The sequence below is a fragment of the Miscanthus floridulus genome, chromosome 6 (genome assembly GCF_019320115.1).
Source record: "Miscanthus floridulus cultivar M001 chromosome 6, ASM1932011v1, whole genome shotgun sequence".
Lineage (NCBI taxonomy): Eukaryota > Viridiplantae > Streptophyta > Magnoliopsida > Poales > Poaceae > Miscanthus > Miscanthus floridulus.
The window spans coordinates 26,542,033-26,565,481 of record NC_089585.1 but is presented as its reverse complement, the minus strand read 5'-3'; the positions used below and the strand labels follow the sequence as shown (position 1 = coordinate 26,565,481).

The 23,449-nt window shown below is 43.1% G+C and overlaps 1 pseudogene; it reads left to right on the top strand.

Annotated features, from left to right (window-relative positions):
- Positions 1-22,811, top strand: part of LOC136457920 (NAC domain-containing protein 20-like) — a 33,132-nt pseudogene extending 10,321 nt beyond the window's left edge.
- The last annotated feature ends 638 nt before the right edge of the window (positions 22,812-23,449 follow it).

Genomic DNA, 23,449 nt, shown 5'->3' with positions numbered 1-23,449 from the left:
GTTTGCCCTTGGTTCCCGCATGTCGTGACCCATGTCTCCCCGTACCCCTTTTCTATGCTCTTATTGGACACCTGCCCTATAGTCGTACTAGTCAGTAATGGCCTCGGACCTCGCTCGCCTTGAACGTGCGGAATTTGGTCGATTCATCATAGTGATCCCACGCGGGAACCCTAGTGGACCACGCCAGGACCACTGAATGCTCTGCCTTTATAAGTAGAGTCTGGCTTAGCCATTGGTACCACCACTCGGTGCACTTTAGCTCACTTAGTTTTTCCTTTGAGCCAGCTTTTCGCTCAGTGTTCCTCACAACCACCGCCAGGGATGACAGGAGCCTAGGTTAGTAGTTACTGCCTAAACATTGAGAGTTTTCCCAGAATCCTGCATGCCACCCTGCAAAAACTCAGAGTCAAAGATCGTCCCAAGTATGAGGGCCGTGAGTGTGAGGAGCATGGCACCGAGCGGTGTGAGGTTATCATCTACATCGAGAAGAGTGAAGAGTTCCCTGACCTCACTAAAGCCTGGAGTATGACCACAACCGGGTTTAACTTCATCGACACCTACCAGGTTGTGGCTCGCAAAGGCTTATGGTACCTTTGCTAGATCTATGAAGAGACCATTGCTCGTACCCCCATGAGGTTCTTTCCACCTTTGGACAAGAATCGACGGGCATGGAGGGCTCGCATGGAGGCTTTGTAAGGGTGGGATGCACAAGAAGATAGTCCGACCATGGTGCACTTGACCATGTACCTGCTTGCTCTGCATTAGCAATATGACCATTGAGCCTTGGAACTGAGGATCTTTCTCCGTCGAGCCGAGGAAGCCGAGATCTTCACCCAGATGCTCCAGGTGTAGCTCGTCAAAGCGCATGCTAGTGCTATAGCTGCTAAGAGCTAGGAGACTGCCATGTTAGAAGCTTTGAAGGAGGCTGAAGATCGGCATGTCCATCAGCTGCGTGAGGCCTATCTTGTCACTAGAGCCAAGCAGAGGACGCTAGTTGCGGAATGGTAGTATCCCTTGATCTTGGAGGGGATCCCTGTCTACCCGCCTAAAAGAAGAAGAATCGATGTTGTAGTGCTGCCAGCACCTCCACCCTCGGAAGTGTTAGATGTAGAACCCTTGGTTCCTCTCACTCAGCCACTACCAAGAGAAGAGGTAGATCCCTAGCCAGGGCGATAGAAGAATCCACCGAGCCCAGAAATGAAGATGCGTGGCTAGAGTAGCTTAGTTGCCTTGGAATGCTGTACCCATAGTAGTAGTGCTCTCATCGATGTCCTCTGATATTGTACTATTGCCATTGTTGCTCGTCCATAGTTGTTGTGATCGTCCGTCATAGGGAAGGTGAATGTTGTGTCATGAATGGGAGCCTGTATGCCTGTATGATGTACTCGTATGAGACCGTTGGAATATGCAGTTTATTTATTTTGCGGTGTCATTTGCATTCATCTACCCTTAAGTCCATGAGATGTGCTTAGAGTTTTCAAGGGCGATATTAAGTGGCTTATAAGAGAAGTTGACATTCAGATATCAGCAAACCAGTCGTGATTGGAGAATATTGGACACTATATCGACTAATTGTGGATGTCCCAGCAGAACACTTGAATCTCTTTAAACCAAATCCACCATTGGATTTGAATTCCTTATTCCTTGTTGCTAAAGGAACCCTTGTTGTTTGAACCTTTCCTTGCAATACTCCCCTTATTCTGTGGTCTATGACCCCACCGCCTTCATGGCATGTAAGCTGGTGGCAGTTGCCCAGTTAATAGCTTATGGTGCCGCGACGACACTGAGGGCTCCCTATGGAACAACTGCCACATGGTGACGCTGCTTGGCACGCGCTGGTATCGGGGTTGTTGACCCTATACCTTTACCTAGTTACACCACCATACCACTTTTGCTAGAAATATTCTCCTTGGAAATATTCAGGTGTTCAAACGGGAAATCCACAATGGGTTGATGAAGAAGTGTTCTCTCAAGGTGAACAAGAGGAGGTGGTTTTGGAGGAAGAAAGTATGACATGGTCTTAGTTTATATGAAAGACAGATGTGGACAAGGAAGGAAAGAAAAAGAAGAGTAGTAAGGAAAGTTAGTCCCGGGAAGTAGAGAGTGATTGTAAAAGTATGAGTGGATGTCATGTCCCAAGCCCTATGTTTAGTCGACCACACTATGCCTGCCAGATTGTTTCGCTGTGTGCCCTATGAACACTATCTGTATCAGGCCTTTAGCTCCCCGCTCTCGCGTGGCCGCAGTCTCATGCTGCACTCGCCGCCTTTATGCACTGTGCGCTTTTCCCTTTTTCTCTAGCATTCGGTCAGCTCTCTACTCCACGCCTTGTCCCTCATACCAGATCCCCCTTTTCACCCTCCCTTCTTTCTTCTTTTAGGGACACGGCCGCCCGCACACCTACCTTGTCGATGCAGACCCTCTCCCCTCTCCTCTCATTTATTTCCCCCTCTGTTGCTCATGCAGGAAGCACACCTTGGCTGACTTTATCCCCACAACATGAACCGTCTATGTACCCTATTCATGCCACCTTCAATTCTGATGTGTTGCGCCCCACCTCCATTCACCACTATAAGATACCCTTGGTCCTTGCTCTTCTTCTTCATCCCCATCCCTTCAAACCCGACGTAGAGCTATGAGATCCAATCACCATTGTGAAGCGAGATTTGTCAGTCTTAGGTGATGGTGTAATCTGAGAAGAAGAAGGATCCAGTTTGTCGAAGGAGTTCAAGTTTCCTTTGGATAGTTTAATTCTAGGGTTCATGATGTTTTACTTCTCAGTCTCCTATTTTTGGATCTGTTGGACCTACACCATGTTCTGGACACTCATTATCTTGTTGTTTCTCCATTGCCCTCATCTATCTTGACTTCTGGAGTAAGTCTCAGTTGTATTAGTTTGCTCTTAACCAAGTATATCTAAATCCCCATGTGGTTTAGTATTCGAAGTCGTGTCATCTTTCATGTAATCCCTGATCTACAAAATGTAATGATGTTTTCCCCTCTTTTAGTTCTTGCTTCAAATCTTGGGATGAGATCCTTTTTAAGGGGGGTTGGTTGTAACACCTCTGGTGTTACGAGCTCGTTAGCATCGTGATTTAGGCCTAAGTAAAATTTTCGAAATGAGTTTCTCGGAATTTTTGAATTAAAATGTACTTGACGCGATAAGCGAGTCCCATGTGACTTAGTTCTGTGGACTCAAATCAACGCCCAAGTTAAATTACTCAGTGTGTAAAGACAGTTAGGAATGTCGAACGACGCTACTAGCGAACGGTTTGTTCTATTAGATTAAGCATGAAAAGTAACTTATATAAATAAAAGAAAATCCCTTAATAAATAGAACGATATATATATATATATACTCATGGGTTTATTTTGATAAGCATGAACTGACGAGAGAGAGAGCACAACAGCTTTGTTTATTTTTCTTGGCGTACAACGTACTCGTTGCATGGCAATTATTCACCGTCTCGTTCTCGTCGTGGCTATGCATTTCTTTGCGTTGCAAGCCTCCCATCCAATCGCATCTAAACTGGTCCACTGCGTTGGGCGTCTGAAATTGGTGCACATTGTTCTGCCCCTACCCATGTCGTGTCCTCTATCTGTCGTGCACCATCGAGTGACCGCTGCCTCTGTTGTCCCATCGAACAGATAACCTTGTCATGCTGCCTCTGCTAGCTTTGCTGTCTACCTCGTCTTGTCCCTGTCTGCATGCTTTATCTTTGCATTGCCCTATGTTCTCATTCGAGTGAAGGCTGAATCCTCCCCGTTCTTCTCTGCTCTGTCTACCTCTATCTCTGATTGCTTTTCCAAGCCGAGCTGCTACCGCCGCTGCTTGCTCATTTCCTTCCCTCTGCTTGCTACGCGTTGAGCCACAGTCCTAGTTCCTGCTCCCCTTCCCAGCTCGCCTCCTTCTGCTATCGCCCATCCTCCTTCGTAAGCGTGCGCCCACCATCACTGCAACCGCCTCGCTCACCTCCGTACTCTGCTCATGCAGCCCTGGCTGGCCAATCGAGCGAGCCACCATAAGTCACGTGCAGCTGCGGCGCCGGCGTGTCCCCTCCCACTGGGTCACTAAGGAGGTTCGCCATCACCCAGAGGATGGCCACACGTAGCTCTGCCTTGCTGTGAGCCTCCTTAGTGCCTCCATGGCACACCGGGGTCACCATGGCCGTGCCCGCCATGCCCTGCCCCTTACGTGTGTGCATAAGCTCCTCGTCCTGCGTGGGTCCTACAGCCACAGCGTGCTCGTGCCACAATGCCGCTCTTCTCTACCGCCCGAGCCTCTAGCGCCACCCACACACATGTCGCCATGCCCCAAGCCATTCCACCGTCTCCACCTCCACAGCACTGGCCCAGCCAGATGCGTGCCTTGCCGCCAGTGCCAAGGACCCATGCCCTACAACACCCATATGGCCACGCTATTGCCCTACCCTTCGTGTGTGTGTGTGAGCGCGCGTGCCCCATGGCCGTGCTGGACCTCTGGCTCCACGACGCTGTTCCCTTCTGTGCGCCTCCTTCATGGTCCGCGCACCATGGCTATGTTGGTGCTCCACCAATGTGCGTGTGTGTGCCGAGTCCGCGCATCTCCCCACGCTGCTCCACCTCCGACCGTAGCCCCACTGCGTTGCCGCGCCATGTCCGCCGGCTGGCCCTTCTCTGCCCCGTGCTCTGCTCCTAGGAAAGGAAGGAAGGTGAGAAGGGTATGAATCTAAGTAGAAATTTTGTACAGGGTTGTCGGTGCAAAATACGTGACCCAGGTGAATAGTGCTGATGTATTGCGGGGTGATTTGTTAGAAGCTCAGGGGCCGATTCGCGGCCGTGTCTCCTGCCAGCGCCTGGGCCGCGCGCACCACGCCCCGCTTGGGTCGGACTAGCACCGCCGGCACTGGGCCATGTGTCCGCGCTGTGCTGGGCTGCCCGCGCTGTTACCACGGGCCGCTGGGCCATTTTGGGCGGCCGCTGGCCCCTCTAGTTTCTAAGCGATTGCCAAATTAGATTCAGAAATAAACTTGTAAAATTCATAGAAAATCATAGAAAAATCATAAAAATGCCAAACTAGTTTTGTTAAGTTTCTAAAATCATGATCTACCTAGTAGTGTATTTTGTTCACATAGACTCAATATGTTTTTAGGGTTGCTCTAATTATTTTAAAATATTTAATATTGTTAAATGGAGAACTTGTAGGAATTTCTATGATAAATCGGTGATAGTGTTAGCTCTAAAAATTTTACAGTAAATTACTAATATTATTAGCTACTCACTATAATTTTTGTAGCAGCAGAATAATTAGTTTACTAGAGTAGTTAATGATGCTCTATTTGGATTAAAGATTAAATCGATAGAATGGAATAAATAGACAACTTGGGTTTGTATAACTAAAATATTTATTTAGAAATAATGCCTTATTTGATAACATGGATATGTAGCCTAATATGGTCATCGTTAGAACTAGCTTGTTAACTTGAGAGACATAAATCGTATTTCTATGAGTCACAATTGCAGTTGATTAATTACTCATTGCATGGCATCGCATTGCATATCATAATAGGGACGTCGATGGGTCACGGAGTAATCAGGAGTCGCTGGAGAAATGGTGCTTTTGGAGATCGATCACCATGATGGAATGCTAACTTTTGGTTATATCTTACCCAGGCAAGCCCCCATGCATAACCCCTACTTTTCTACAGTTTAAATTATATTTGTGCATTAAGTTTTAAGGAGTTGAATGAAACCCACTTGCATATATATATATATATATATCTTTATCCTATGAGTCTTACTAGTATTTTAGGGTCATGTAGATTGCTATGCTATAGGACTCCTGTAGAAGTCGAGTGATGGCTATCACTCGCGAGAGATAGGAAATATATTATTGGATTATTATCACTTGGAATATATAAAAATGGTGGAAAGGAAAATGGTGACTGGGCAGGGATATGGTTTGGATATTGGTGGGTGTAAGAGGTTGTGTTGCCATGGATGTGGGGCATAGCTTGGTTACACTGATTTCCCTGTCCGTGTCGGTTAAGGACCGGCCGTTGCATAAGACTCGAGGCAAGTCACAAACTTATTATCCTGAGCACATACTTGGGTATGGGCGCTTGGAAGACTTGTTGCTCTCTTGTCGTGGATCCGGCTCTTTCTGGACTGACTGTCTTGGTGGTTTTTGGGTTAGGAGGTCCTTGCACCGCACTGAGTCAGGGACTCAGGGGCAAGGGCTTGGAGTCCTAGTTTGGACGGGGACCTAGACACCCAGGACAAGAGGGTGATGGGTTGGTCCTGCTTGTGCCTTGGGTATAAGCGGGGTGTGTATTTTCAGGGTATCCAGCAGGGGCATTGATTCATGAATCGCCGGGTAATCTAGTATGTCTTGTTTTGGGTCTAGCACTGTAGTAAGAACTGAAGGATGAAAGATGAAAATAGGAAATCTGATTGCTTACCACCTACTTGAAAGTAGCATTGGTGCTTACATAGAATGGTTAGTTAATGAACCAACGCGGGTGTTAATAAAAAAATCAAATATAAGGATGCATGCTTAGTAATGCTTCCTACAGTTGCAATGAACCCATAAGCTAGATAGCCTTGCATATCCTTGGAGTCTTTTCTTTCCTCCTGTCGGGTAAGTCTTGCTGAGTACAATTAAGTACTCAAGGTTTTATTCCCCCTGTTGCAGATGACAGGTGGAGGCTAGAGCTGACCTTTGTGTGTGGATTCCTCCTGGTGGGCTCAGAGAGGATTTCCTTTACGCTATGATCATAGTCTTTATTTATAACTTTCACCAAATGTTTTTATAAACAGAAGTTTTATAATCTGTTGTCATAGTTCATTTATCAATGTTTCATCATACCATGAATAGATATTTATATTATGCTATTAATTTAAATTGTTCCTAACTCTGATAACATGTTCATATTCTGCTATTATAAATAATAAATGTTATACTCTGATGTTACATATAAAGTGATATAAGAAATGGTTAAGAATGATGTAAGCTTTATTCTCTCATTTGTGATCCTGATGAAAAAATGTGGATTTTTGGGTTCTCCCCTGGGGTGTGCCCGACGGAACCGAGTAATTTGGTGCTCTCCTTCGAGTGCTTAGTGTCTAATGGAAGACGAGCAGTTCTGGGATGCATCAGATTAGGCAGTTCTACCACATACTCCTCCTTTCTTCACGACACTTTCTCCCAATCAAGTCCCAAACTTCAATAAGACTCAAATAAACATCAATTAGGACTGATATGAGAGACCTCTCTCAAACCCTCAAGTTTATCTAAATAATTTACCTTTGGCTATAATTCTTTTTAAGAAAATATTCAACAAAAGGGGCAAGGAGCATCATGTGACCACACAAGAGGGTTTTATGACCAATAGGAGCTTCAAATGCTCTCCCTAATTATGGATAAACACAATAGGTGCTCAAAAGATAACCGAAAAGAAACGACAAAGCAACACACATGCACATGCAATGCAATACTTGAAAGAAAGTCTAGTTGCTTGTCAAGTTTGATGCAAGGTTAAGCTTCTTCACACGCTTTTTGGCGGTTATCTTAACCATGTTAGACAAGCCCTAAGTGCATTACTAAAAATTAAATATGTTTTTATTACAATGCAATGCAAGGGACAACACTAGCTCATTTTTTAGTGAAGTTACTAAAGTCAAGCACATTTAGCTCATTCCTCAACCAACAAAATGTAGCCTCATCTAGTGGTTTAGTGAAGATATCCGCCAATTGATCCTCGGTCCTTACACCTTCTAGTGATATATCATTTTTAGCAACATGATCTCTAAGAAAATGATGGCGGATATCTATGTGCTTGGTATGAGAGTGTTGAACCAGATTATTAGCAAGCTTTACCGCACTCTCATTGTCACATAAGAGAGGTACCTTTTCTAGAACTACACCATAGTCTAGAAGAGTTTGCTTCATATAAAGAATTTGTGCACAACAAGCACCCACGACAATATACTCTACCTCAGCGGTGGACAATGCCACACTATTTTGCTTCTTTGAGGTCCAAGACACTAGTGATCTACCAAGCAAATGGCACCCTCTGGATGTGCTTTTTCTATCAATTTTGTAACCGGCATAATCTGAATCGGAATAGCCAACTAGTTGGAATCTAGCTCCTTTGGGATACCAAAGACCAATGCTTGATGTGTGTTTAAGGTGCCTAAGGATTCTTTTAACAACAACCATGTGAGCCTCCTTAGTATTAGCTTGAAATCTAGCACACATACACACACACTAAACATCATGTTGGGCCTAGATATGGTCAAATATAATAAACTACCAATCATAGAATGGTAGAGTTTGATCAACCGATTTACCTCCCTCATCTAGGTTGAGATGTCCATTAGATGGCATTGGTGTCTTGATTGGCTTACATTCATCCATTCTAAACCTTTTGAGAAGGTCCTTGGTATATTTTTCTTGAGAGATGAAAATCCCCTCTCTCATTTGCTTGACTTGAAAACCAAGAAAGAATGTAAGCTCTCCAATCATAGACATCTCGAACTCCTTTGACATCAATTCACCAAACTCTTTATAATAGTATTCATTTGATGAGCCAAATATGATATCATCAACATATACTTGACAAATGAAGATCTCTCCATTAAACTTCTTGGTGAATAGTATGGTATCAACCTTCCCAATGGTGAAGCCCTTCTCAATGAGGAAATCCCAAAGGTGCTCATACCAAGCTCTTAGGTCTTGCTTAAGCCCATATAGCACCTTGGACAACCTATAGACATGATTAGGATATCTAGGGTCTTCAAACCCAGGAGGTTGATCAACATAGACTAGTTCATTTATAAAACCATTTAAAAATGCACTTTTAACATCCATTTGATATAATTTCATTTCATGATAGGATGCATATGCAAGAAGGATATGAATGGTTCAAGTCTTGCAACCGGTGCAAAGGTCTCTCCAAAATCCAACACTTCAACTTGGGAGAACCCCTTTGCAATTAGCCTTGCCTTGTTCCTCACAATGATGCCTTGATCATCTTGTTTGTTGTGGAACATCCACTTTGTTCCAATGACTCTTGCATCTTATGGTCGCTCTTCAAGTGTTCAAACTTCATTTTGGGTGAAGTTGTTCAACTCTTCATATATGACATTTACCCAATCCAGATCTTAAAGAGCTTCTTCTACATTTTTAGGCTCAATGCAAGAAACAAACGAGTGATGCTCAATAAATGAAGCAAGTTTTTAAGAGTAAGTCATTACACCCTTTGAAGGACTCCCTATGATGAGATCTTGTGGATGTGCTTGTAGTAGGGGTGAATTTCTTCTATCAACCACTTGAGAGGGAGGTTGTGGAGCATCAACATCTTGAGCTTGTGCCACCATTTGATCATGGGAGACATGAGTATCTTCATTTTGTACTCTCCCATCTTTATCATTATCTTATGGCACATTTGATGAAGAGGGTGAATTAATCACTTGTACATCATCTTCATCATCTTTGGGCTTGATGTCTCCAACCGGAATGTTCTTCATGGCCTTTCTCAATGGTTCATCACCTACATCATCAAGATTCTCTTATGCTCCTTGGGAGCCGTTAGATTCATCAAATTCCACATTATATGTTTCTTCAACCAAGCCGGTGGCATGATTAAATACTAAATATGCTTTGGACTTTGATGAGTAACCAACAAGAAAACCAATATAACAATGTCTTTGGAACTTCCCTAGGTGTTGTCGCTTCTTGTAGATGTAGCATTTGAAACCAAACACCTAGAAGAATGATACGTCCAGCTTCTTCCCATTGAGAAACTCATAAGGGGTCTTACCAAGAAACTTTTGAAGAAATATACGATTGGATGCATAACATATGGTATTGATAGCTTCTGCCCATAGATCTTTGGGTGTATTGTACTCATCAAGCATTATTCTTGCAAGGGTGATAAGTGTTCGGTTCTTTTTTCTCTACTACACCATTTTATTGAGTGTATGTTGCGGAGACCTCATGCTTGATCCCTACTTCTTCACAATATGCTTCAATGTTTGTGTTGTCAAATTCTTTTCTATTGTCACTTCTTATCTTCTTGAACTTCACTTCAAATTCATTTTGTGCTCTCTTAGCAAACTTCTTGAAACATGCGGCCACTTCGGTCTTGTCATGAAGGAAGAACACCCAAGTATATCTAGAGTAGTCATCAACTATCACAAGACAATAGAGATTTCCTTCCAAACTCTTGTAAGTTGTTGGTCCAAATAGATCCATGTGAAGAAACTCTAGCACTCTTGTTGTTGACATGTAAGCTTTTGTTGGATGAGTGTTTGCAACTTGTTTGCTTGCTTGACATGCACTACAAAGCTTGTCTTTCTCAAATTTCACATCCTTCAAACCTCTCACCAATTCATTATTCATTAGCTTCTTGAGTGAGCTCATCCCAATATGTGCAAGTCTTCTATGCTATAGCACCCAAGTGATGTTTTGATGAATAAGCATGTCTTCAGATTTGCATCTTCGGAGGTGAAATCCACTAGATATAGGTTGTTGTATCTAAAACCCTTGAATATAACTTGATCATCTTTCTTTGACACAACCACTTCCTTCTCGGTAAACAAACATTGAAAGCCAAGATCACACAATTGACTAATGGATAGCAAGTTAAAACTCAATGAAGCAACATATAGCACATTTGATATTGAATGATGATTTGATATTGCAACTTTGCCCAATCCTTGAACTTTGCCCTTTGAATTATCACCAAATGTAATCCTTTCTTGACCATCTACTTCTTCATTTAGTGAGGTGAACATACGAGGATCACTAGTCATATGTTGAGTGCAACCACTATCAAAAACCCAATGACTTCCACCGGTCTTCTAGTTCACCTACACACAAGAGATCAAGCTTGTTGTTTAGGGACCCAAACTTGATGAGGGCTCTTGACTTTCTCAACTAGTGACTTTACAACCCAGATTTGCTTAGGCCTATTCTTGTTGGGTGGACCTAAGAACATGACTTTTATTTTTCCACTAGAATCCTTTGTAAGCTTGTAGTGAGCATTGAAGGCAAAGGGTCTAGCATGCTTGGGCAAGGGTTGTGGTGGTGGAGTTTGACACTCATGAGCAAAGTGTCCTTCTTGCCCATACTTAAAACATCTCTTTGGCTTAGGCTTTAACTTGTATTATTGTTGATATTGAGCTTGAGCTTTCTTCTCTTGATTTGCCAAGTACCAAATACCACTTCTATCCATCTTCATCATGGTGTTCATGAGTAGCTCACTTTGAAAATATTGGCCTCTTGTGAACTTACTCAAACCGGTCTTGAGATGTTCTTTCTCCAACTTGAGCTTCTTGTTTTCTTCTCTAAGTTCATCATGATTTTTCTCCATCTTGAGTCTCTTGTTCTCTTCTTTAAGAATCTCATTTTCAAGAGCTATATCATAATCATTGTCAAGATTCTCTATCACAATTGTGTTGGTGGTTGATAGCTTTTTAAGATCTTTCTTGAGCTTTTCATTCTCATTCTTGAGGTTGACATAATCATCATAGTTGTCAGACTCAACCACTTTCTTGCCTTTGCTACTAGAATCTTGCTCAATGCTCTCAACAATTAAGTCATAACATGATGTAGCTATATCAATCTTAACAACATTGTTTGTAGCATTATGTGGCTCTATGAATAATAACTCAAGAGAAAGAACAAGATTGTCATGATTAATTTTGAGACTGGTGTGCTCTTCTTTTCGCAAATTATAACTAGTGGTGAGCTCATTATGTATCCCCTCAAGTTTATCATGTTTTTCTCTAAGCTCCTTTTTAGAGGATTTGAGCTTCTTGAGTTTGGATGACACAATTTTATTTTCTTTTCTAAGCTCAACACTAGCTTTTTCGGTTATGTCATATTTTGCTAAGAGTGAGTCCTTCTCAAGTTCTAGCTTTTCATTTTTAGCTCTTGTCTTTCTAATGATTTTAGTGTATTGGTTTAGCAACTTGACAAGATCATTACAAGGTGATTCAAATTCTTCATCACTATCACTACCACTTTCATCATTGCTAGCATTATCATCACCACTACTATCATCATCATTTTGTACCTTTCGTTCACCCTTGGCCATAAAGCATAGGTGTGTAGAGGATGGCGGCAGTGGTGTTGATGAAGATAGTGAAGAATCAATCACAAGAGTGGCCACCTTCTCCTTCTCATTCTCACTTTCATCATCAGATAAGCCACTTGATGATTCAATATCCGTGAGCCAATCACCAACAATGTATGCCTTGCCATTCTTCTTCTTCTTGTGAAATTCCTTCTTCTTGCCATCATTCTTCTTGTATGGCTTGTTCTTCTTCTTCTCATCATCATTTTCATCACTTGAGTCATCTTTCTTGCCCTTGTACTTCTTGTACTTGTCTTTCTTGGGTTTGGGGCATTGATGAGCTAGATGACCAAGTTCTCCACAATTATAGCAATCCATTTTGGAAATGAGCTTCCTTCTACTACTAGTGAAGAATTTCTTCTTCTTACCATCAAACTTGACACCATTCTTGTTTAGCTTCCTGAGCATCTTGGCGGTTCTTCTCACCGTGAAAGAAAGAGTTGCATCATCAATCTCATCATCACTTGAGCTATCATGATCAACTCTTACTTTGCCCCTCTTCTCTTGGCTAGCCTTGAATGCCAAATCTTTCTTCTTGGTGGAAGAGGAGCCATCTTGTGGAGTAATGTGCTTGTACATCTCATGCGCAATTGTCGTACACTACTACAGAAATGATTTTGCAAGACACCCCAAAAACTTAACTGAGGCGGACGCCTATTTTAGCCCACCACGGTAAATCCCATGATTTACCGAGGCGGACGTTTTTTATTTACCATGGTGGGCACTTTTGCCTGCCTCGAAAAATCGATTTACCGAGGCGGGCACCTTAAAATGCCTGCCATGGTTAATAGGTATTAACCGTGGCGGGCATTTTAAGTTGTCCGCCTCGGTAAATTGATTTTCTGAGGCGGGCACGTTATAAGGCCCGCCACGAAAAATGGCCTGGCCCAATTGGCCCAAGATGAAGCCCGATAGCCACTCCAGGTATAAATAGGCACACTTATAGTTTCCTAGCCACAGCTGAACTCCCTCCCTCTGCCTCCGTGAACTGCCTCCCTCCGCCTCCATGAGCACACTCTTAGATCCACATGATGCCCCGGCTCCCTCTCCTCCAACTCTCACTCGTGCCCCTCTCCCTCACACCGTCTCGGCACGCCACCCCTCTCCTCCGGCCAGCCTCCATCTCCCTCTCCACCCTATGACGCCGGTGATGGCGCTGCAAGGCAGGCATACCCGGTGGTGTGCGCCGTGGCCGGCGGCAAGGACTACCACAGCAAGGTGGCGGTGGCATCCACCATGGTGTTCCTGATGGATTTGGCCTCACCACGGCGTGGATCAACATGGTGTGGATCCATGACGGTGGCCTTCCCCCTCCCTCCTCGCGGCTGGGGCATCCACGGCGACGATGGTGACTGGGGCTAGATCCACGATGGCTAGGGCCAGATCCATGGCGGCGGCACCTGCTCCGGCAGGGATCCACGGTGGCGCGGCGCGTGGAGGTAGGTACAGCACTTCCCTCCCTCTCCCTCTTCCTTTATAGATGACGACGATGAGATCCGGCCACCATGGCCCAGATCTAGCCCCCACGGCCCATATCTAGTGGTGGGTCCATCCACGGTGCCAGATCCATGGCGTGTGGGCCGCTCGACTGAGGTGGTGGGCAGATCTGGTGCGGAGGAGCTCCCTAGCCACGGTGGTGGGCGAATCTAGCAAGGTGGGAATGGGTGCGTCAGTGGGTTGGGCTAGGAACGTACGGGCTTGCTGGCAGGCTTGAGAATGGGCTCACCGATGGGCTCCTAGGTTTTTTTGTTTTTTTAAATGATTTACCGTGGCGGGTGTCCTAATGTGCCCGCCATGGTAAATCGATTAACCGCAGTGGGCAAAGCGGCCCGCTACAGGAAGGCCACGATTTACCGTGACCTTTACGCGGTGGCGGATGCGTTTGCCCGCTACGGGAAAGCAAATTTGTCCACCACGAAAAATGTTTCTGGTAGTAGTGGTAGAACCGACTAATTTATAAGAGCATAAGTAAAATGGCAGCCTGCAAGCGGTCGCACTATCATACTTGAGCCCATATAAACCCGTTAGTCTGTCGAGTACCATGACGGGTCTCAATAAACGATCCACAAACAACCAAGATCATACATGATTCAACATACATATCACATGTTACATAAAGTTCACAGATACATTTCCATCATCAGAGTACAAAATAAAGTTATTACAAACTAAGTTTGATAGATAATAGCGGAAGCAAATTAAGTTTGAAAGTAGCATTTGTCAACATAGTTTAATACAGTGCCAACATATGATCACAGTCCACAAAAGCATATAGAGGGATTAATAAAGATGCATGCCCGAGGTTTACTCCTCATCCACAGTGGGATAGAAGCAACTCTTGCAATATCCATGATATACTGTGCCATCTGCAACAATGGGAATGAAACCCTAAGTACAAGAAGGTACTCAGCTAGACTTACCCATCATAAACCAAAAATAAATTAACTCTAAGGATTATGCAAGGCTTTATAAGTGGAGGTAGCTTGACAACATTTTGCATAAAAAATGATTAACTCAGTTATACAATTATAGTTTCTTCATTAAGTTAATTATAACTATCCATCTCTAGATTAGCAACTATCCTATGCCAAACATGTGATATATCATTTTAAGAGCATACAATAGTAACCATAGCAGGTATAGTAATTCCATCATTATCCAAACCATCAAATTCCATAATACAATTACTATGATGTTGGTGCTAGACAAGTTTCTCACTATCCGGGAGAGATGGTGATTTGAATCGATTTCAACCAGCTAGAAATTTATTCCTAACACAAACCTAGGTAGACCAGATCGTTAGTCGCCTTAGGTCACCTTTGGTACAACTCAAGTACACATTTCGTGGGTTCGCCCAGCGCCGCACAATCAGGGACAACCAACTACCAGGACATTCAGGCCTAGCCTACCCTTGGGCTCACGTCTGGCTCCCCGCACATCCTTACTACCATCTAGAGTGCACACTCTTATAGAGCGGGGTCTGGCTTGAGTTGAGCTACTCAGCTTCACGGTCGGAATGAGTTATCCAGCCAGCTAAGTGATAGGCATGCGTTCAATCTTGTTAGAAGGGCTAACAATGGTACGGTCCTTAATCAACACAGACAGAATTACATGAGTCAACCTACACATAGACTCCATCTGGCCTCCATTTACTTTTACCCCAAGGTTCTTTTCCATAATAGCAAATATAGCCAACCGTGCTTTGGTATCCACCTATATCTCGTAGATGACAGGAAATCACCCGACTTCTACCGGTCTAAACATGGCTAAGCATATATTCGATCTTGGACCTGCATAGGGTTAAAGGTGTATATATCTAGATAAGGTAGTTCCATGCATCAAGTATTTCCAGACAACTCTTATAACCTAATGCATCAATCAAAAGGACTCAAGTAATATTTTGTAAAACACTGGGAGACTTAGAATGCTCCGGGGCTTGCCTTTTAGAAAAGAAGTGGGACAGTGATTAGGGCATTCTAGGAGCTCTTCTGGGGTCTGCTCCTCTTAAATCACCTGCTGGTCCCCTTCCTCTTCTTTGTTGAATTCCAGTAACGTTATCTCCTCTGTCGATCCTATATGCATGAATATGACACAAGATATTACGAATGCATGTATGTCGACAAGTATAGTATGATAAAACATGATGAATGCATCCTTGTAAGTAATTTCAATAGCATGGTGTAAAAGTAATAATAAGTGCATCATATTTTACTGAGTAGGTGCATATCTCTTCTCTACTACTTAAGTAAACACTCATGCGACTCATTTACCGAACTACAAAACAATAGCTACTTGTTTTAACCATAACTAGAGTTGTATATATCAAAATCATATGAATGTGGACATTCTGGAAAGCTTATGAAATTTCCTACAACTTCCTTTTAATACTCTTAAGGTGATTCAATAGTTATCTGGGTCAAACAAATCAGTCAATCAAATCTATCCACAAAGTAAGCATTTCAGACAGCAAACTTGTAACAGCTAGAACTCTAAAGCCCTAAGTCCTATGACCACGAAAATTTAACACAAGGTAGATTAGTAAGTTATCTACAACTTTGTTATTAATAAATTTTACAGAAAAGATCATTATCCACGTGAAATCATCCACACAATCAAAATTATACATGTAGCCTTGTATTTGAATTATAAAGTGATAATTAGTTAGTTGCACACAATCAATTGCTTCTAAGCCTTACTATTGACATCAACGGTTACTATGCATCATAAGAACCATAGAAAACATCATGGTTAATCACAATCTAATTACTTAAATGCCTTTATTACTTTAATTAGGTAATTAGGGTAAATAACAAACATACACCAAATTGACACAATAAATTCTCAGAAAATTACAGTGGCCTCCTAATGCTCACAATAGGCTACTGTGAAACTTTCATACCATTTGCACATGTATAACATCCTATACAAAAATGACAATCTAGCAAGGGTTATTTTTGCAAAAATAGTAAACCCTATAGAAAAGTATCAAACAACAGAGCATATATTTTTCCTAGCGTCCTATTAGTGCCACCTTGCTGTAAAAAAATTTGCATGTCAATATGATACGTATTTTTATCCCTACAAGTTTCCTCAGAAAATGCCATTTATTAATAGATAAATAGAAAGATTATATTTCAATCAAGTTTACAGCAAGCTCACTATTTTTTCTAGCTAGAGCATGTCAACACAAGACTAACTAAATTGGTATCACAATTTTAGGAGTTTTCTAGCTCAAGATATCTAATTTACAAGGTTTGTAAATATCAAAAAGCCTTTATTTAAATATATTTAAATCCCCAATAAAAATATCAGAAACTGTACATATCATATTTTTATAAAATACTACACTTCCTAAGGAACACAACAAAATTTGTTTCACTAGATTTGGATCCCTACAACTCAACTTATGATTTTCCAAAGCCAACATGTAAATCTGAAAATAAATGAGCTATCCTCTTCACTCTGAGCCACTGACAGCTAGGACCTAGAGGTCAGTCGGGCCCACTGGTCAGTGACATAGGAAGCAGGGGAGCCACGCGGACCGGCCCTAGCTCATTGCCGGTGAGCTCTCCAGTGAAACCAAGTGCACTGACGTGATCTACATACCAAACCGCATCTAGTGACCTAGGTGGTGGCAGCACAGGTGTGGCAGAGCGTGCTCGTCGCCGGCCATGGCGGCACAGCGACGCTGCTCTACGGTTCGTCGGCCATCTCCGACCATGGCGAGGCTAGGCGAGGAGCGCACTAGCATCACAGTGACCATGCAGATCTATCTAGGTGACCTAGGCGACACAAGGTGCTTCGACGGGTTCCGACCACATGTGCGGTGGCGCGGAGGTGCGAGCGCGGCGGCGTGGGTCACCGTGTTCCATGCTGGTGAGGCGACCAAATGCAGAAACGTCATGCGACCAACTACACTATACCCTGTACAAGCTCTAATGCAAATAATCGGAAGCAATGCGCGCATGAGCCAAGCAGTGGCGAGTTCACCGTGGAGGCGGCTAGGGCGGCCGAGATCTCTGGCGAGGAATAAAATGGTGAATACGCCCTCACCGAAGCTCATCAGCTGCTGCAATCAAGTCAAGGAGGTAGAGGGGGATGTGGCATAGCTGTGGGCGAGGTGGAGACGACAACGGTGCGGTGGCGTGGGTGCTAGGCAGCGGCAGAGGGGTGCGGTGCTCGGTGGCGCTGCTCTAGTTCCGCGGCGAGAGTGAAAGCAGGCGATGGAGAGTGAGTGAGTGAGCTCGGGTGCGTGGAAATGAGGCGCGGGGCATGCAGATAATGAGCGCCAGCTCATGGTGTCGAGGGCCCACGTTAGCCAGCGTTGGCCACACGGTGGCCATGCTCTGTGGTTGGTCGACCACGTCCAGGTGCGGCGCGACGTTCTTTAGTGTTCGATTAGAAGCCTGACAGCGAAATTTCAAGATGCTAATTCTCTCGATCTAGAGCGATTCACTGAACGACGCTAAAACAAAATTTGTAGAGCTATGTACCTGCTACAAATCTTATTTAGAAATCAAGGCCTAATTCTCAATGGTTAGAGAGATATATCAGCCCAAAGTTGAGCCTATCAAACGGTTAACTCGAAATGACTTGGCGAAATTCTAAGTGTTGAAAAAATAGTGAAACCTTGATTCTTGTGAGCTAATTTGAAGCATGTTAGGAGCTGAACTAGCCTATGATCCAAAAATAAAAGTTATTCCTCTCATCAAATACTACAACTTTTCTTTAGTTAACACATCCATGCAAAGTCTCTATCACATAGTTCAAACTAGGTCGAACATGCTACATTCAAATGATGGCTTACTATGACTTAGTGACCAAACTAGCCCTAGTCATGAATACTAAAGTTGTTCATAATGACATTCTAAACATGTTTAAGCTATTCATAAGGTCACTCAAGCATTTCATACCTTAGTTACACAAATTACTTTCCAGGTCAACATGCATAGCATCACTTAGAAGTTTAATTAGACAAGGTGGTCTTCATGAACAATGTTCCATTAATCATCCTAAGTGTAGCTAAGATGTTTTAGTAACTAACATCAACCACTTACACTTATTTACTCATGATCATAAGCATACATGGAGAAACATGAAATAGCAAGGCATGTTTCATATGTTTCAATCATATGTTTCAAATGTAAAAGCTTAAATATGAATGCTTGATGCTCATGCTCATGCAATGCAAGTCAAATTATGCAAGCTTAACACCTAGGGTGTTACAGCATTGATCTTCCCTAATATTTGAGTTGGTGTAGCGGTGGAAAGATCACCTTGATAAAGCACCATCACAATATGCCCATACTTGTCAATGGGGAGGACACTCAAGATCTTTCTCACAACATCGGATGGTTGCAATTATGTGAGTCCAAGCCTATTGACTTCCTCTACAAGAACATTCAAGCATGAATATATCTCATTGGCACTTTCTCTAGGAAGCAACTCAAATGAATTAAGCTTTTTCATCACAAGGTGATAGCGTTCCTCACACTCACTCTTGGTTCCCTCATGCAGCGCTCAAATGTCCAACCATAGTGCATGGTCATCTTTGTGGTTTCGCACATGATTAAAGACATCCTTGCAAAGGCCTCTAAAGATGGTGTTTCAAGCCTTTGCATTCTAGTTCTCTTAGTTAACCTCATCGCCTTGAAGGTTGGCGGGATCTTTAGGTTTTAGAAAGCCTTGTGAGGTGTCTCTAAGAACTCTAACATCTAAAGCCTCTAGGTAGCCTCCATGTGAATTTTTCAATAAGGAAAATCATCTCCCTCAAAGATAGGAGGCGGTCCATCCCCGTGGGACATCTTGCTCTAGGCGGTTAAGCCTAATTTAGGAAGCACGAGGCTCTGATACCAATTGAAAGGATCAAGATGCCCAAGAGAGGGGGTGAATTGGGCTAATTCTAAATTTTGTAATAATTAAGCCCAACACTTAGCCCATTTCAGCCCTTGTGTCTAGAATATGTTTCTATTGTTCTATCGTACAAAAGTTTTGTATCCTAGGTTCCAATCCTACTCTAGCATGGCAATTCTAGGAATGTAAAGACATGAAATGAATTGCTCAAATGTAAATGCTCAAAATAAAGAGAGGGAAAGGAACACGATGATGTTTTCCTAAGGTATCGGAGAGTCGCCAATCCTCGCTAGTCCTTGTTGGAGCACCCGCGCAAGGGTGTAGCTCCCCCTTGATCCATGCAAGGATCAAGTGCTCCCTACCGGCTAATTCTTTGATACTCCATCACAGTGAATCACCCACAACCACTCACAACATGACTTGGGTCATCCACAAGCTTTGCCGGATGATCACTAAGCTCCCAACCACCATCAAGCCATCTAGGTAATGGCAATCACCAAGAGTCACAAGCACAAACTCTCACTTGACCAAGACAAGCCTAATGAGAAAGACGGATGCAAACTTGCTACTCCCTATGCACTAGTGAGAGTCGTTTGCTCTGATAGGACTCGGGCCTACGTCCGGTCAGCACCCACCGAACATGTCTGGTCATCAAAAATCCTCTCTAGAACCTTACTGTTGTTGACCAGATGTTGGCACCCAGAGTTTGGTCATTTCTCTATTGAGTGTTTGGTCCATGGTCAACAGCCTGTCCATGCTGCTACAGATACGGCTAGCATCACGTTTGGTGAGCACTAGTGTCCAGCATCTGGTCGCACTCTGACTGCTGTTGCCGATCAAATGAACTAACTAGACTCTCCAAGCTACATCCGGTCATAACCAAACCAGCGTCCGGTCAGTTATTTGACTCTTCATTTACTTCCAATTAGAAATTCTTTATGAATGAAGTTGACTTCTATTGATCTTAGGGCTATTCCTGAGCTACCTAGTGCTAAGTTTGACAAGTGTGTACCACATCTAATCCATTAGACTCACCTAGGTTAAGCTACTAGTCCATACCCCCTTAATAGTACGTCCAAAGGAAAAACAAAGTCCTATACTACTCTAAGTGTCTCTCCAACACCAAATAACACTTAGAACTAGTCTGTCCTTAACCTTGTTGTCCATCCTTTGAAAACCAAAATGATTTCCATCGATAGGGGCATGACAACCATGATTGCCCAATCAATTTCCATTATCATGACATAACTCAAATTGCCTCTACAAAACACACGTTAGTCATAGTAATCTCATGTCATCATTATTCACCAAAACCCAACTGGGGGCCTAGATGCTTTCAAAGGGGATGGGGTGGTATGGTGGTACTCATTGGCATGAAGAAGATGCTCATCTTCTATAAAGGTAGGGCTCCTAGGGATGATAAAACAAATTGGGTGATGCACGAATACAAGCTCAAAGGTAGCGGTAGGCTCCCCAGCCCCACATCCGCATCTAGGTCAGACACCAATGCCGCCATGGCCATGAAAGCTTCAGCTTCAGCTTCCATGGTGCGTGGTAGTGGTAACAACACTAGCATGATGTATGCATCTATTGGTATATACTAACACACATAGAATAATCCACAAGCGCACAGATATTATATTGATGTAGCACTTCATCGAAAGTATCCCAGTTTTATATCGAACTCAAGGAAATATGTGTGAGAATAACAAAATCTAACTTGACCCAACTTCGCAACAAGGCTTAGATAATAGGAGTATAAAAGAGATCATAAAGGTCTTCTAGTTCTAACTTCAGTAAGCTTTGTCTTCTATTGTTCAATTATGGGGATATTACTAAAGAAAACATAGGCAGAGTATGTTTTCTATAGCAACGAGGTCCTGCTAGGCCTATAAACGGGAGGTGGACTATAGAGGATTCAATGAGGCTATAAAAGTCACCCTATGAGCTACCACCGATCCAGAATATAGGGTACATCCATGAGTAACCAAGTCTAAGCACCACGCTTATACTACGAGGAGTTACAAGGATTAAAGTACTCAAAAGAGAGTCACAAACCTGAAGAATAATATGAACAAGATGCTTACTTGAATTAGAAGTTGATTACTAGAGAAATCTCAGAAGCAAGCGTAAGAAGAACTTGATTCTGCCAGGGTACAAGCCGTAGAATGAGCACCAAATAGGCCGAGACTCTTCCAAAACTCTTCCCTCACACTCTATCTCTCTATCTCTAATACAAAACTAGATCCTATTGAGGACTAATCTTCTCTTGATTTCTAGCTTTGATCCTGGTGGACATATGAATTAGGGTTTCTGGCCTTTAGACTCTCAGGATCAAATGCCTTTTCTGAGGAGGAGGGTGCAAGCAGGTATATAAAGGGGCCTTCAAGCATCCTAGACCCTCAGATCAAACTAACTTAAAAGAACGGCGTAGATGCAAACCCTAAGGTGGTGGAGAACTGACATAGCAAGGAGAGGCTACCAGGTGGGGCTGGTCGACCCCACATGTCATGAACATGTGGCCTGCTTCAGTGATTTGCCTTCTGGAGTCTTCTAGAGTCTTCCCGTGTAGATATCGTTGTAGATTTACATGATTTCCTTTGATGAATAGGTCCTCCTTGGCGGTTCTCTGATTAAATCCTGCTGAAAACACAGATTCACCAAAACTTGTGGAATTTGTTAGTTTAAACTCCTAAGTCTATGTTGGTGATTCATTTTAGTTATTTATGCAAGATGTATTGATGGTTTATAATGAATGTTAACTACCATCAACAGCATCCATATGCTACTTGCTTTATTTGCTTGCTGTAATCCGATTTCGCTTTTGGTTTACAAATGAAATTTGAATAGGATGAGTGAGTGGTCTGTTGTGTGTTCCACAAGACCACTGGGATCAAGAAGACGACTGCACCGGTGTACCATGTGCCCGAGCAATTTCCCATCGCGCTAGACTTCGCCCAACCCCAACATCGGTGTAGGGATGCTGCCAATGATGCCACTTATGGTAGGTATCTGTGGCGCTGGTGGGCTCTAGATCAATGATGCCCTATTCGGCAATCCAATGGTCGCACCACTGCCGATGAACTTCTACCACCAGATGGGCATGGGGGCACCAGCACGCTAGATGGGCATGGGAACAGCTGGCCAAATGGATATGGGAGCAGCCGGCGCTGGCAGCTTCGATGTTGCTGCACCCAAGAATAGTCTGCCCTCAATGGTGTCATAGAAACATGAGCAAGCTAACGCCGCTGAGATCTCATCGATGATGTTTGTGACCGCCTAGGGTCCGCGACCACCACCATAGAGATAGATGGCATATGGAAGTACAAGTACTGAAGAAGTGAACATGGAGGGTGGAGGCAAAGACATGAAGTCGTATAAATATGCATGTTATATCTATATTTGCATTGCATTTTGTGAAATAATGCATTGTTTATATATTTCCTTAATAACTAGTTGATAAGCTATGTGTGTATATGCATCGTATCATTCCATTGTGTGGTATGTGTGTTGTTTGGTCTTAGCAATCTAGGGCATGATGGTATGCATACCTAGATATATGACATCTGCTTGGTCGCGCTGATGGTTGTATTGTAAGAAGCAGATTGGAGTTTGGTACAATATTATCGTGAACCTATATATTATATATATGTGAATTATAGTATGTTGTTTAATTCTATGAACTTGATTGCCAAATTAAATGTCAAATTATATTCATTTATATTGTGATCTTTTTGTTAAGGCTACGTACCGAATATGCATGTGATAGTTGTCATGATTGCACATTCTATGGCTGTCACATCGGAACAAAACAAATTCCACAGTGCTAGCTCAACCTTATATTCACTTCGTATCAATAACAACTTGCAACACAATTTTCTTGCTCGACCGCTCCACCCCCACCAACAACCCCTACCTCTGATCTAGGCACTCTAGATCTAAACCATCAACACCTCATGAGGTAGGTTGTCCTC